The following is a 13,562-nucleotide window of genomic DNA, read 5'->3' on the forward strand; positions in this document are numbered from 1 at the left end:
GGGAGAAGGAAATGCCAAAATGCCAAAATGCCAAAAGCTTAAGGCCGCTATCGAAGCATCCTGGGCCTCCATAACACCTCAGCAGTGCCACAGGCTGATTGCCTCCATGCCACGCTGCATTGAAGCAGTCATTTCTGCAAAAGGATTCCCGACCAAGTATTGAGTGCATTTCCCCCCAAATGATTAGTGTTGCATTATAAATTTACCTCATTCTTTTGAAAATACCCAAAATGGCTTAAAGAACACAGATAAGCACAGACATATCATTGCAATTATATGTTTATTGTCTTAATATTTCATCAGTCAAATGTCTCTATCTGGATGCTATTCTGTGTATTGAATTCTGATGCAGTTGTCCATAAAAGGGATTTCCTGGAACATCATAAGTTTAATATTTCTATGAGTCTAACTTGTGAAACAGACATTACATGAGAATGTTTAATGTTTGATTATGATTTGATCAACTCATTTTGGGTAAAAATAGAAACACAATGTGCTTTGTTTGTGATGTAGTTTGTTGAGTTTCTCTGCAGAATATTTATTTTTTATTATTTATTTAGTATTATTATATTTTCAGAACTTTTATTTTTTGAAATTTTTTTAAATTAAGTTTTTTTTTATAACTCTTTCCACCACTGATGATGATGTAACTTGTGATTAAGCATATATATTCAAATAGAATATAGAATCTACTGTATGTTAGCTTGCACATTGTGCCCAAGAGCATGATCTGTTAAAATCCATGTCATTGTAACTTGAAACTATGCTTCTAATCACAGGTCAAAAGCTGTAGTTACAACCACAAAAGTTTATGATGTTGTTTGCAAATGTTCATTTAAACTATGGTTTTGGGAAACACAGAACCATTAAAATATGTTGGTAACGATGGAACTTGTGATCATAGTTGGCTAACAATGCTTTTTGGATACATAGTATACAGCTGTGCTTCCTTAGAAGAAGAAGAAGAAGAAGAAGAAGAAGAAGAAGAAGAAGAAGAAGAAGAAGAAGAAGAAGAAGAAAAGATCAGATGAGGGACAAAACACAACTCTTTTAGTCTTAATAAAAAAAAGTTGAGTTAGAATAAAAATTTGAGTTAGAATAGTTTGCATAAACATAGCAATCTATAGTAGTTTCAACCTCTGTAGTCTCATTTTGGCACTTGTTAGCAGCCGCCAAGAAAAAGCTTTTAAAAAATCACAGGGGGTTATTACTGCTGTAATTTGTACCTTAGAAAAATGAAGAAAATGAATGAATGAATGAATGAATGAATTTTTTTTTTAATTTTTTGTTTTGAAAAGAAAAGAACCGAAAACCTGGACTTCAGGAGGATATAACAGGAAGTGTTAAAATGCATACTTCGGGTTTCCAGGTTTTAGACCTTCCAGTTTTCTTTTCCAGCGTGCCTAATTTTTTAGGTGAGTAAAGTTTACAGTTCAACAAACTTTTAAGAAAAGTTTCTATTTGTATGGTTATTTATTTATTTTTTTGTCTTTCAGAAACAAAATATAGCTTTCAAATACCATGAGGTTGCATTCAATTTATTTATGTCTTAATTTTAATATTGTTATTCTATTTTTAATGTTATTTATCTATATTTTAATTGTAGTTTTTTTTGTTGTTTTCTATATTAGGATTTTTTTGTTAATGAATTAGATGTTGTATCTTTGGTTTTATTTTATTATCCATAACTGAAACAATCTGGATGTCATAAAGGACTAATTGAATCTAGTGAAAGGTGGCACGGGAATCATGGATTTCTTGAGCTCCTTTCCATCATTTCTTCCCCTCTTTCTCTCTCTCTTTCTGTCAAAATAAAATAATAAAGAAAAGAAAAGAAAAGACAAGAAAAGAAAAGAAAAGAAAAGAAAAGAAGAAGAAAAGGGTAAGGCCCCCTGGCCACAAACTCTGACCTTTAATGCAAGGTAAAGCAGCAACTGTCATATTGTCAGCCGAGCCAACAATGAGCGCATAAGCACCACACAGTCGCTTACTCAAGACATGAACCCTAGACAAGACTTGATCGTGGAGAAAAAGAGAGTGAATTACTAATGAGTATCAAGTAGAATGACTTGGGCAAATGCCAGTGAATATTTCTGGGAAGAAAGGCAATAATCTGATTAAGTTTAGGATGCTATGACTCATGTGCAAGTATGAGAATTATAATAAAAAAAATAAATAAAAATAGTTCACCCAAAAATGAAAACACTTTTATTCAATTATTTATTCAACCTGATGTTATTCCAAACTGGCAATACTTTGTTTCTTCTGTAGAACAGAACATTAAATGTTTTACGTCAATTTACATAATAAAGCTGTATGTGACGACCAGACCAGGACTGCGTTTCCCGAAACGTTCTTAACGCTAAGTTGTTCTTAAGTTATACCTTAGGTTTTACATTATCGGTAATACATGTTTTCCCGAAACATTCTTAGTTGAGTATACCTTCAGTAAGTCATACTTTGGTAAGGCTGGTCTGGACCAGTCTTAGCTATACCTTATCACTGTTGACAGTTCATAGTTCATTACATCTCAGTCTGTACGAATATACAAACTATAAAAACCTCCCTCAGTCCAGAAATACAGCTGCTGGCGGCTCTGCTCTTTCTGTTTTTTTTTCTCCACCATAGTAGTTGTTGATTATATGTTTTGAGTGTTGTGCTTTTATTGAGTAGGTCATCCAATTACAGAAATTAGTGATTTACACCAATAATGTGATGCGGCTGCTGGGCAGTAGATGTTGGTTGTGTGTTTTGAGTGTGTTGATTTTATATTCTGATAATATAAATGACCCTTACAGTGAAGGTGTACTGCCAGTGATACGCATGATCCGTTTGGGCATGAGGTTGCTGGTTCGCGAACTTGGAAATTATATAAAAATATCCAGGGTTGGATTTAGTTTGCAATACCAATTATTTTTATAAGATCAAATGAGTCCAGATAAATGCAGTTTCAACTATTTCTGAAGTGCTTCGTGTTGGAAAGCACTCTAACCAGAATGTTTTTCTGTTGGACTTGTGTAGGCCCAGATTTTCTCTTTCTTTCTTTCTTTCTTTCTTTCTTTCTTTCTTTCTTTCTTTCTTTCTTTTCTTTCTTTCTTTCTTTCTTTATTTTGTTCTTTCTTTTCTTTCTTTCTTTCTTTCTTTCTTTCTTTCTTTCTTTCTTTCTTTCTTTCTTTCTTTTGTTAAAAGCTGTTAAATTATTAAGCAGTGTACTCTTACCAGAATGTTTTTCTGTGAGACTTGTGTAGGCCAAGATTTTCTGTCTTTTTTTCTTTTTTTTTTTTTTTGTTAAAAGCTGTTAAATTATTAAGCAGTGTCTCACGCAGGTTTTTTTCTTTGTATTTTATGTGGTGACCACTTAGAGGTGATATGGGTATATATATTTCTTTCGTGGTTTATTTCCTGATGTAATGTACTTTATGTTGCAAAGCAAAAGTAAAAATTTCACACAAGTTTGTTGCATTCTCTTTATTTAAAACCAGTTGAGCACCACCCCGATAGACAGTGTAATGGCGATCCAAGCCTTGTTCTTCACCATTTTCATTAAGGGTGTGGCACAAAGGATTTGATGCGTTAATCAAAAACTTAGGTTGTAAATGTTTACTTTTTCTTTGTCTTGTTACATTACAAAAGAAATTCAAAAAAAAGTCTACACTTATTCCAGTTTCAAAAATGAGAAATTTTCACGGTCAAAAGACTGTCTAGTTCCAACCCTTCCTTCCTTCCGTATACTTCTTCCAAGTTTTTACGCATACGTAATACGTATATAACTAGTCACGTGATACAAATACAAATAATACAAAATACAAATTTTTCGAAAACATAATCATTCTTAATATAAGGAAAAAATATTACTAAATTATTAATGTTGTTATGGCTCTAACAGACAGTACCTGGTAACGTCACACATAAGAAAGCAACCTCCTAAGGTATAGTTGGGGGAACACGCCTAGAAATTGTATACCTTTAGTCAAGATATACCTTTAGAGTCTTCGTAGCACACTAAGAGAAAATGCTACTGGAAAACGTACCATAGGGCAGTGTTTCCCGAAACCTTCTTAACGCTACGTCATTCTTAAGTTATACCTTAGCTGTACCTTATCATTAATACATGTTTCCCGAAACTTTCTTAGTTAAGTATACCTTCTGTAAGTCATACTTTGATAAGGTTGGTCTGGACCAGTCTTAGCTATACCTTATCACTGTTGACAGTTCACAGTTTTTTACATCTCAGTCTATATGAATATAATTCTGAAGTTGTAATAGGCTAACTGAAGTGTTTTCATGCAATGAATAAAATTGTCATTAGATTGATAGTTGTTAGATTTTTTATTATATTGTCCAAAGATACATCAGCTGTTAAATCATAAGGCAGTAAAGGCTTATAAAAGTCTATTTAAAGGGAATGATTGTGGTGGGGAGTTTCACGCTAGTTTGTTGCATTCTAACAGAAAAGACTTCCGTGTCTTTGTTTAAAATCAACACTGCTTTTATAAAGAACACTGCTTTGTCATGTACCACACTGAAGCAGCCCCTGCATAATCCATTGAATAATCCATCGAGCGACTGATATCAACCAAATCAGCACCCCTGCCATGGACAGCGCCTGCTAATGTCACACATAAGAAGGTACACTTTAAGCAGCCTCCTAAGGTATAGTTTGGAGAACACGCCTAGGTATACCTTTAGTTAAGATATACCTTTAGAGTCTTTTAAGAGACAACGTTATCGGGAAACTCCAGTTTAACATGAGCAAAAGACCTAAATTTTAGTCTGTCGCTTACATTAAACCAACTGTGTGACTTCAAAATTTATTTTTCTTTTGTTCCTTTTTGGAGCTTGTTTTCTCCTGGTCACAATCCACTTTATTTGTATGGAAACAAGCAGAGTGAACATTTTGCTAAATGTTTTGTTTATGTTTAGCAGAAGAAAGAAAGTCACCCTGGTTTGGAACACACGTGGCGCATGAATGACAACATCATTTTCATGTTTGTTTAAGTTTTTCATGTTACATGCATATTGGTGAAATAGTAACAAGATTGAGCAATGACTCGGGAAAAAGTTTTTGGAAAAGGCTGAATCTTAAATGTGCCAATGAAAAAAAAAAGAAAGAGAAAAAAAAACGGCAGAGAAGTTCAGGGAAAAAGAGATGAAGCGAACAAATGAAAAATGTAACAAAGAGTTACATATCGGCAGAGATAAAGCGCAAGGGTTCATGCGGCTCCGAGCTCAGAGTTTACATGGATGGAATAGCAAACATTCAGCCTTCAGACTGACCTACTTTCGTAAAAAAGCACATGGCCACATCTCAACCGTGTGTACCTCCCTCAGCACCTCTTTTTACCCCTGCTGAACACTGGGCACATCTAGTTCTTACTGCTGCAATTATGCATTTCTAGTTCTGTGGCATATTTCCTGTGGTTTTGGATTTGTTTTGACTTCATATTAAGTATCTGGTTAATAAACCCCTTTCCTGATTGACTTTAGATGATGTGGGATTTTGTATGATCTACTGTATGTCAAATCCAGAACACACCTATTCTTAAAGTCTTAAATTGTAAATCTGTGTCAGCTTCCTTCCATTCTTATAGATCCTTGACTTCCTGTAGCATAGCCTGTCTGTCTGTTTGTTCTACTGCTCTACTCTACTGCTCAGCTCCTGATCACATTTACACCTGCAGTCATCTGGACAGCTCTGAGTCAGTGCACATTAAAGATGCAGCACACACATGCTGTGTCAAAGTAAGTTTTACTTTTGCCTTGTCTCAAAGATCCAGATGCCCACAGCACTTGCTGTCCTCATTGTCAGGTAATCGTTAGCTATAAAGTCTACCAGTGGAGGCTTTACAGAAGGATGGATAGTGCAAACGGGGCACTTGTGAGCACGATTCTGAATCATAAAATAACAAATGGGACACTCTAAGTTCACATGTATTTAACAGAAACACACATACTAAATCAAGTGTACCACTGGCACTTATGTTCCATATTTGTGACAGAGCCTATTTCAGCACTGCTTCCAAGGAATCATAATGAGCCTGGACCTCGGATAACCACGCCGGTTTGAACAGTGTGGCAGCTTGTCAGCGGTGTGAGATATAGCTTCTCCCAGACATAAATCACCACAGAAGGCTCATAACTAACTACAGTAGCCAAAGCAGAGAAACAAGTGTGTGCCTCAAGTCTGCTGAAATTATGAAACTGTTTGGGTTTGGTTGATTTAATTAGATAGAGATATTTGCTTCCACAATGTCTGTGGTAGAGAGACTGCACTGTAAAAAAATAAAAAAATAAATAATATATATATTTTTTATTTTTTACACAAAAAAATTACTGTAAAATTTCTGTTAATAACCTGTTCACTGGTTAACTGTAAGTTACCTTACCATATATAAATGTACGGTTTTGCAATAATAAAAAAAATTACCATATAATTCACAATGAAAACAGTAAAAGGACATGCCCAGCATACTCTGCATGATAAATTACTTATGATTATATAAATCATTATTTTTCTTCTAATTTTCGTTAGCAGACTGACCACTTCTGTTGTAACACCTGCATTATTAAGGTGGATATCACTGAAAATCTGATTTTTGTAGCTCAAGCTGATTGGTATATTAACAATTTTGGCCAGATTTACTAACAAGTTTGCACCAGCACAAACCCTCTTTTGGCATTGATTTGGCATTTGACCAAGTAATTTACTAAGATTTGCAGAAGTAAATGTACTATTTTATTTGCGCCATTATAAAAAAAAAAAAAAAAAAAAAAAAATATGTCTTAACCCTTAGTAGATTTGTTTATAAATGATCCAGCTGTGTCTGTGTTCCTTTATTTGCTCAGTGTCAGCAGATCAACTTTCCTCTCCCGTCTATGTTTTTATGGGATTGCGGCTGATTGGTTATGGTTATAAAGGCCTGTTCACACCAAAAACAATAACTATAATACTACATTAGACTTTCTGTTTTTTATAAGCATGGGCTGCAGTTGTGTTGTTTGTTTAAAGCAAGATGGATTCTGATTGGCTGTCAATGTTTTTTTATCATTCATCAGCTGGAAAGTGATTCCAACAATTTCATTCCTTTGTGCCATTATCATTATGTGCTATTCTTTAAAATTATGACTTTAAAGCTATATCATTGTCAGTATAGTTATTTTTCATGGTGTGAACAGGCCTCAAGTCATACATATACATGCGCCAATTTGCCATCCTATAATATCTGAAACATCATCACCATATTTTTATGGTAAATTCCTGGCAACCACAGCTGCTGTTTTTTTTTTTTATTTATTATTATGGTTCTTATAAAATGGTTTTGGTCCTTCCTTTGATTAAAGTTTACGGATTTATATTTATTTTTTTAAAGGACATATGATTTTTTTCCAAGCAGGTTTCTCTAACACTCCTACCACCTCCCCATCGTCTAACAATCAACTGTGCTATCCAAAACTCATGGCATTGGTTGGACAAGATATTGGCCTACCAATGGCTTATTATTGTCTCTGCTGGATCGATCTGCTGCTTTTGACACTTTCAATCATTGGATCCTCCTGTCTGCCCTCTATCACTGGGCATCACAGGTATTCCACTTCTCTGGTTTAAATCCTATTTCACTGGTAGGTCTTTCAGGGTGGCCTGGGGAGGTGAGGTATCCAAAGCACATCAACTAGTCTCTGGGGTTCCTCAGGGATCAATTCTTGGACCCCTTCTATTCTCCATATACACTACATCAGTGGGTTCCATCATACAGGCACATGGCTGTATGCACACCTCCTGTGTCTGTTTGCCTCTTTAAGAAGAATCGCTTTATGTATTCCCCAACTGTAAGTTGCTTTGGATAAAAGTGTCTGCAAAATGACTAAATGTTAATATCTCTGCACAATACATTTGGAAAGTAGGAAGATTTTAATATGCAGAATAGTACATGATCTTTAAAGTGCGTAATTTACACTGCACCAAACTTCACAACAGCATGTGACTTTTTATTTTTTATTTTTATCAATTAACATCAGTTTATCATTGCAAGGGAGTTATTTTATTCTGCCTCTGAAAATCCCATGAAAATTAGGAGACTGTTTCATGTATGTGCAAAGCAGAACATTTAGGCATACATGCTTTCGTGAGATACTGAGCAGAACAGACTGCCTGCAATTAAGATGAAATCTGCACTTGCTTGATAATAAGCCATGTCTGAATTATTAACAGGAGCTGTTCCCTGAGGACTCAGTCTCCAACTGAGTTCATCAGCACACACACACACACACAGACACCCAACACACACTGTATGTATGCTTACATGAGGCGAGACACACAGCATAAAGAACCACTAAAACGAAAAACAAACAAACAAACAAACAAACAAACAAACAAAAAAACATGAAGACAGGGATATATTTATGCATAAAACACATGCATGGATACATGTTATGGATTACCTTGCAAATATAAGGTAACCACCAATCAGCAGGTTGAGAGATAATGGGAACTGAAGCCTACCCCAGTACCATGATAAATTCAATCAAATTGTATTTAGTTAGTTAGTTAACTCAATATTTATGTACAAATACTTGTGTAAAAAAATAAATTCCAAAGTTCTACCAATTTTATCTTAGAGGTTATTAACTTAATATTTTTTTGTGATGTAACTTATTAGGGTTTACAATGCATAATAATTTGATAAAATGTGGCTTATTGGTAGCTTATTTAAAAAGAAAAAGAAAAACTCTTGAATTCATTAACTCAGCAGATGGCCTTCAGAACTTCAAAAATAATAAGATTTTCACTTAAATATATGGCAGCTGTCAGTGCAAAGCTGTGTTTAATTAACAATAAACATACTCTGTTGTTGTATAAGTGACATTTACCTTGTTATTTCTTTATTGTCTTTATACATCATATTTCTCACATTTTATATTCAAATTACTATAATGGATTTTAATAGTTTAAGAAGGTTTGAGACCAGGGTTAAACCACCAAACCTGCATATAAAATGCATTTAAATTAGTAAAAAATAATTATTTACTTATTTGTATATTTATTTATTTTTATGTGACCTTCATATAACAGTGAAGGAAAAAATAAACAAAAAAAATCCTGTCCATAATAGGTACTCATTCTTTTCTATTGGGAAAATGACTAAATATCTATCAGTTTGTGGTTTTAAGAAATAAAAAAACACTAACATGTTTGTGTGTGGTTTATTGCATCTAAATAATAGCTAAAATTTGATGTTGATAAATATATCAAAGGACAATACACAATACTTGAATTGGTTGAAGTGCAACGTTCTGCTATATTTCTGTGGAAGTAAATTTTTGACAATTACATATCTTACATTTTCTCAAGTCAAGTCACATTTATAGGGCTATATACAGATTATGTCAAAGCAGCTTTACAATGTTAAACATGAAAAACGTGCTGATAATGCAAGAGGACAATAGAAAAGTCAGTTCATTGTTGATTCAGTGATGTCATCATCCAGCTCAGTTCGGTTCTCTTCCAATAGTGTCTGTGCAATCAGGTCAACGATGTTGCCAGAAATTTGTGTTTGGCAAATGCTTTTATCCAAAGGTATACTGAATTGAAGCCATGACCTTGGTGTTGCTACTGCAGAATGTTATAACAGATGTTATAACTGTTTTTGTATTTATACATACAAAATGTGAACCTGCTTGCTCTCTCTTTATTCCAATGTCTGTCATCTCTCTTTCTCTCTCACTGGCTCCTGACTCTTTGCCCAGCTGCCTTGCACCATTAAAGACATGTTATAAATAACACTCTAGTCACTTCACATTACAGTCTGACTGACTGCCTGGCACTCGTACTGACCCACCGCACATTACCAGCCATCACACTGACACACACACACATGTTTGTTTTTGTGAAAAGTGGGGACATCCCATAGGCTTAATGGTTTTTATACTGTACAAACTGTATATTCTATTGCCCTACACCAACCCTACAACTAACCCTACCCCTTACAGGAAACTTTGTGCATTTTTTCTTTCTCAAAAAAACTCATTCTGTATGGTTTATAAGCGTTTTGAAAAATGGGGACATGGGTTATGTCCTCATAAGGCACCCTCTCCTTGTAATACCTGTGTGATACCCATGTCATTATATAAATGTCCTGATATGTCACAAAAACACATGCACACACACACACACAAACACACACACACACACACACACACACACACACACACACACACACACACACACACACACACACACACACACACACACACACACACACACACACACTTTCCTTCCGTCCCTCAGAAAAGAATATCAATATGACATTCTTTCAAATGGTGGATTAAAAATGTTGTCAAGACACACAAACCCTAATGCACACACCCACAGGGGCATTAAAACATTTTTTAAAAATGCAATAATGAGAAAGTAATTTTCTGTTGTGACAGGCAATTACTGTTATGCATATCCATCAATAGCGCAACATTTAGCCAAAGACAGTCTTAATAGGAAGATCATACAACTTAATCATATTTTTGCTTGTTTTTGTACAGAAATCATTCAGAGGCTGCTTTCAGAAAGCATTTTACAATACTTATTTTTGCACTTTGTTTGAAATAAATAAATAAATAATTTTAATTAAATAATTAAAACTTTTTAAATATATATATTTTTTTAAAAAGCTGTTGCTGCTTAATATTTTTGTGGAAACTGTGATACTTTTGTTTCAGTATTCTGTAAATAGACAGTTCAATAGATCAGCACTTATTTGAAATACAAACCTTTTGTAACATTGTAAATGTCTTTACTGATATTCTTAATCAACTTAATGCGTCTTTGCTGAATAAATGTATTAATTTCTCAATACATAAAATTAATTAATTAATTAATTAATTACTAAAAATTGAAAACTGGAGTAATGGCTGCAGATAAATCAACTGTATGTTACAGTTACTGTTTTACTGTATTTTAGATCAAATAAATGCAGCATTTGTGAGCATAAGAGACTTCAAAGCTTTCAAATGTATCTATCTATCTATCCAGACAGTCAAATATCAAACTGTTTTTAATTTTAAGAAAATATTTTTTTCAAGCCAACATAAAATTTGTCTGACAAACGTTTCAATCTAATTAAAGAAGCTTAGAGTCTACCTAATTCTGCTATTAATTCCCATGATAGCGTTGTTGATTTTATTTTTAGAAAAGTCTATATCCTTGATAAAAGTGGAGCGGGCAGTCAGAGAATTGTCACGCCACAAGAAAATAGTTACTTTACTCAACAAAGGTACAAATAAACAGAATATAGAAAATAATAAGGCAATCCCAGACATCTTATCCAGATGGATTAGATTTCTCAGAGGACCTCTGAATCAGACGAGAAGTAGTAATTTTATGATTCACAAATGAATGGAATTGGGCTATACTGATTGCACAATGCATTTTTGACTCACCAAAAAGAACTGGCTTATTTAGGAGTTGTTTGAGTCAGTAAAGCTGACCACACTGGACATGCGTGTGCGTGCTTGTGCAGCACAAGGACAGCTTATAGAAAGATGTGTTTCCTTGCCATTATTTTGTGGTATACTCTTTTTTTCAGTGTCGTCACACTGAAACCATCTGTTCCTCACACAAACCTATTGTACAAGGTGCCCAAAAATCATTGTTTTAACAGCCACTGAAATAATACCTAATGAGGCAAGACAGAGCAAAAGAACTGACAGGCTCTGTCTCTGTCATGTGGGGTTTGTATAGTGCAACAGAGGGTGCTGCTTGCTATAGCAGCTTCAAGTCATGTTATCATTTCTCTTCATATACTATTTTATAACTAGACCAGACAACAAAACCACAGAGAAAGAGCGAATGAGCGAAAAAGCATCTTTTTGTCATCATTTTTGAGTATTTGAAAGTTACACTCAGCAGACTTTACAGTTCATAACAGTGCTGATGACTAATTATTTAAAAACTATGACCGATTGTTATATACTATAGTTCATCACAATATTAAAAACTATTCAGGGAAAACTGGGTTGGGTAACACAAATCTGATTCACACTCTTTCTGTCAGGGCAACTTTCCAAACAAACACTTGCAAAACTGTTATAACTGTTATATTTGTCTTTTTTTGTTTTTTAAATTTCCTTTTAAATCAGTAGGACTGTGTCAGCAGTTCCCACATTGGCATTCCTACATATATATAGAAAGCTAAACAAGAATTGTCCATGGATTTAATTTCAGATATATGGTCACTGTATAGTCATTGTATGATTAAAAAACTAATTTGATAAAATTTGAAGAAATAAACTATTGGAATACAATCAAATGTCTGGCCTTGATGCTTGCCTGTCCTCTTCAGAGTTTCCAGTTGTTTTGCATTGTTTCAGACAGTAGGATATGCATTTTTTTATCATTAGGTTAGAGCTAAGAAAGGCATAAAGATCGCCTTCATCATGTGGGTCAGGACATGTCTCAACATGTTTTTTTGAGTTTAGGCAGTGGCTGACACTAAGATAATGCAGCTAATTCTCTTTCAACACACCTCTGAAGAGCTCATTTTAATGATATGGGCTTACATTTGCCCTGAACTAGAAGGGCTGAGCAGACTGAGGATCCTTTGTGAGGCTGCTAACTCATTCTTTTTCTAGCACAATCCAAGTGGCAAACCATAGTATTGATGCTATCAAGGGATCCTCAGTGTGTCTTTTGTTGACACACAGTTCAGCACAGTTAATCTAAGACAATGTTTCTGACAAACAATACTTTTGTCATAAGCATATGAAATAATATTATATGTAATATTTGTGGCCTATCTGTTTCATGTTTAACAAAGAGATAAAAGTAAATATTTTATTATTTACATGTAACTATAAATATGATTGGCAATATGATTCAATAGGAGCCAATCCATGGTGTTTCCCAGATATTGCCCAGGATTCTGGGATGGGCTCCAGCATCCTTGCAACCCAACATAGAACAAGCAGTTAGGAAACTGGATGGTTGGATGTTTCAATAGGGTTTAACTTAGCTGCATAAAGGTTAGATCCCGAGTTAGTTATTAATGAATTAATTTATTTATTTTAAGTAGAAACATGAACAGAACAGAGTTGCATTTGTCTGAGGTGGTAACCACAGCAACAGTACGCTGCTCAAATATTTTCTGTTAGGATCATTATTGGATTAAACACTGACAAAGTACAACAAATACTACCACGTACTACAAATGACTTTAGTTTAGTAGCTTATTTGTTTGTTTTGGGTTGGGTTTAATTTATAATTTATATGACTTTGAATTAAAAAATCTTGCTTTGAAGACAATTTGGGCTGGACAAAATGAAACCTAACAAACAACAAACAGCCCTACAACTCTTAGAGAACATATTCTCTCATTGATCCTAACAGAAAGGCACTTACTCTATAATCTGAATTATTGAAATTATTATTGAAATATGATGCTTGTAACTGTAAATTAATAAAGTGTGAAGTTCAAATATGAAATAAAAGAAAATTACAGAGGTGTCACAATATAACGTGTTTGGAATGAATCCGTCTGATTGCAGAGTACTGGAGCAGTGGGATACTGACAATG

At 34.3% G+C, this 13,562-nt stretch overlaps 1 protein-coding gene across 1 annotated transcript in view; it reads right to left on the reverse strand.

Moving 5' to 3' along the window:
- LOC109097696 (forkhead box protein O6-like) overlaps window positions 1-13,562 on the reverse strand; it is a 30,541-nt gene that overhangs the window by 15,811 nt on the left and 1,168 nt on the right. The window lies entirely within an intron of this gene.

This window comes from Cyprinus carpio, unplaced genomic scaffold (genome assembly GCF_018340385.1).
Source record: "Cyprinus carpio isolate SPL01 unplaced genomic scaffold, ASM1834038v1 S000006746, whole genome shotgun sequence".
Lineage (NCBI taxonomy): Eukaryota > Metazoa > Chordata > Actinopteri > Cypriniformes > Cyprinidae > Cyprinus > Cyprinus carpio.